Genomic DNA, 4,546 nt, shown 5'->3' on the forward strand with positions numbered 1-4,546 from the left:
CATCCCAGTGTTTATATAACACACACCCCATCCCAGTGTTTATATAACACACACACCCAGCCCAGTGCTTATATAACACACACCCCCATCCCAGTGTTTATATAACACACACACCCCCATCCCAGTGTATATATAACAAACACACCCCATCCCAGTGTTTATATAAAACACACCCATCCCAGTGTTTATATAACACACACACACACACCCATCCTAGTGTATATATAACACGCACACCCAGGCCAGTGTTTATATAACACACACACACCCATCCCAGTGTTTATATAACACACACCCCCAGCCCAGTGTTTATATAACTCACACACACCCCCATCCCAGTGTTTATATAACACACACCCCCATCCCAGTGTTTATATAACACACACACTCATCCCAGTGCTTATATAACACACCCCCATCCCAGTGTTTATATAACACACACCCCCAGCCCAGTGTTTATATAACACACACCCCCATCCCAGTGCTTATATAACACACACCCCCATCCCAGTGTTTATATAACACACACCCCCATCCCAGTGTTTATATAACACACACCCCCAGCCGTGTTTATATAACACACACCCCCATCCCAGTGCTTATATAACACACACCCCCATCCCAGTGTTTATATAACACACACCCCCAGCCCAGTGTTTATATAACACACACCCTCATCCCAGTGTGTATATAACACACACCCCCAGCCCAGTGTTTATATAACACACCCCCCCATCCCAGTGCTTATATAACACACACCCCCATCCCAGTGCTTATATAACACACACCCCCATCCCAGTGTTTATATAACACACACCCCCATCCCAGTGTTTATATAACACACACCCCCAGCCCAGTGTTTATATAACACACACCCCCATCCCAGTGTGTATATAACACACACCCCCATCCCAGTGCTTATATAACACACCCCCATCCCAGTGTTTATATAACACACCCCCCCAGCCCAGTGTTTATATAACACACACCCCCATCCCAGTGCTTATATAACACACACCCCCATCCCAGTGTTTATATAACACACACCCATCCCAGTGTTTATATAACACACACCCCCATCCCAGTGCTTATATAACACACACCCCCATCCCAGTGTGTATATAACACACACCCCCAGCCCAGTGTTTATATAACACACACCCCCATCCCAGTGTTTATATAACACACACCCTTCCCAGTGTTTATATAACACACACCCCCAGCCCAGTGTTTATATAACACACACCCCCATCCCAGTGCTTATATAACACACACCCCCATCCCAGTGTTTATATAACACACACCCCCATCCCAGTGTGTATATAACACACACCCCCAGCCCAGTGTTTATATAACACACACCCCCATCCCAGTGCTTATATAACACACACCCCCATCCCAGTGCTTATATAACACACCCCCATCCCAGTGTTTATATAACACACACCCCCAGCCCAGTGTTTATATAACACACACCCCCATCCCAGTGCTTATATAACACACACCCCCATCCCAGTGTTTATATAACACACACCCATCCCAGTGTTTATATAACACACACCCCCATCCCAGTGCTTATATAACACACACCCCCATCCCAGTGTTTATATAACACACACCCTTCCCAGTGTTTATATAACACACACCCCCAGCCCAGTGTTTATATAACACACACCCCCATCCCATTGTGTATATAACACACACCCCCATCCCAGTGTTTATATAACACACACCCCCATCCCAGTGTTTATATAACACACACCCATCCCAGTGTTTATATAACACACACCCATCCCAGTGTTTATATAACACACACCCCCAGCCCAGTGTTTATATAACACACACCCCCATCCCAGTGCTTATATAACACACACCCCCATCCCAGTGTTTATATAACACACACCCATCCCAGTGTTTATATAACACACACCCATCCCAGTGTATATATAACTCACACCCCCATCCCAGTGTTTATATAACACACACCCCCAGCCCAGTGTTTATATAACACACACCCCCATCCCAGTGCTTATATAACACACACCCCCATCCCAGTGCTTATATAACACACACCCCCATCCCAGTGTGTATATAACACACACCCCCAGCCCAGTGTTTATATAACACACACCCCCATCCCAGTGTTTATATAACACACACCCTTCCCAGTGTTTATATAACACACACCCCCAGCCCAGTGTTTATATAACACACACCCCCATCCCAGTGCTTATATAACACACACCCCCATCCCAGTGCTTATATAACACACACCCCCATCCCAGTGTGTATATAACACACACCCCCAGCCCAGTGTTTATATAACACACACCCCCATCCCAGTGCTTATATAACACACACCCCCATCCCAGTGCTTATATAACACACACCCCCATCCCAGTGTTTATATAACACACACCCCCAGCCCAGTGTTTATATAACACACACCCCCATCCCAGTGTGTATATAACACACACCCCCAGCCCAGTGTTTATATAACACACACCCCCATCCCAGTGCTTATATAACACACACCCCCATCCCAGTGCTTATATAACACACCCCCATCCCAGTGTTTATATAACACACACCCCCAGCCCAGTGTTTATATAACACACACCCCCATCCCAGTGCTTATATAACACACACCCCCATCCCAGTGTTTATATAACACACACCCATCCCAGTGTTTATATAACACACACCCCCATCCCAGTGCTTATATAACACACACCCCCATCCCAGTGTTTATATAACACACACCCTTCCCAGTGTTTATATAACACACACCCCCAGCCCAGTGTTTATATAACACACACCCCCATCCCATTGTGTATATAACACACACCCCCATCCCAGTGCTTATATAACACACACCCCCATCCCAGTGTTTATATAACACACACCCCCAGCCCAGTGTTTATATAACACACACCCCCAGCCCAGTGTTTATATAACACACACCCCCATCCCAGTGTGTATATAACACACACCCCCAGCCCAGTGTTTATATAACACACACCCCCATCCCAGTGCTTATATAACACACACCCCCATCCCAGTGCTTATATAACACACCCCCATCCCAGTGTTTATATAACACACACCCCCAGCCCAGTGTTTATATAACACACACCCCCATCCCAGTGCTTATATAACACACACCCCCATCCCAGTGTTTATATAACACACACCCATCCCAGTGTTTATATAACACACACCCCCATCCCAGTGCTTATATAACACACACCCCCATCCCAGTGTTTATATAACACACACCCTTCCCAGTGTTTATATAACACACACCCCCAGCCCAGTGTTTATATAACACACACCCCCATCCCATTGTGTATATAACACACACCCCCATCCCAGTGTTTATATAACACACACCCCCATCCCAGTGTTTATATAACACACACCCATCCCAGTGTTTATATAACACACACCCATCCCAGTGTTTATATAACACACACCCCCAGCCCAGTGTTTATATAACACACACCCCCATCCCAGTGCTTATATAACACACACCCCCATCCCAGTGTTTATATAACACACACCCATCCCAGTGTTTATATAACACACACCCATCCCAGTGTATATATAACTCACACCCCCATCCCAGTGTTTATATAACACACACCCCCAGCCCAGTGTTTATATAACACACACCCCCATCCCAGTGCTTATATAACACACACCCCCATCCCAGTGTTTATATAACACACACCCATCCCAGTGTTTATATAACACACACCCATCCCAGTGTATATATAACTCACACCCCCATCCCAGTGTTTATATAACACACACACCCCATCCCAGTGTTTATATAACACACACCCAGCCCAGTGTTTATATAACACACACCCCCATCCCAGTGTTTATATAACACACACCCCCATCCCAGTGTTTATATAACACACACACCCAGCCCAGTGTTTATATAACACACACACCCCATCCCAGTGTTTATATAACACACACCCCCATCCCAGTGTTTATATAACACACACCCCCATCCCAGTGTTTATATAACACACACACCCAGCCCAGTGTTTATATAACACACACACCCAGCCCAGTGCTTATATAACACACACACCCATCCCAGCCCTTATATAACACACACACCCCATCCCAGTGTTTATATAACACACACCCAGCCCAGTGTTTATATAACACACACCCCCATCCCAGTGTTTATATAACACACACCCCCATCCCAGTGTTTATATAACACACACCCCCAGCCCAGTGTTTATATAACACACACCCCCATCCCAGTGTTTATATAACACACACCCCCAGCCCAGTGTTTATATAACACACACCCATCCCAGTGTTTATATAACACACACCCCCAGCCCAGTGTTTATATAACACACACCCCCATCCCAGTGTTTATATAACACACACCCCCAGCCCAGTGTTTATATAACACACACACATCGTGCAGTACGTTACCATCCCATTGTTCGGAACATTACGCATGCGCGGTCGCGTATCATTCCCGCGCATGCGCTGACCGTCGGGTGGGGGA

This window comes from Chiloscyllium plagiosum, unplaced genomic scaffold, assembly GCF_037043375.1.
Source record: "Chiloscyllium plagiosum isolate Xiang-an unplaced genomic scaffold, Cpla_swu_hap1 HiC_scaffold_27, whole genome shotgun sequence".
Classification (NCBI taxonomy): domain Eukaryota; kingdom Metazoa; phylum Chordata; class Chondrichthyes; order Orectolobiformes; family Hemiscylliidae; genus Chiloscyllium; species Chiloscyllium plagiosum.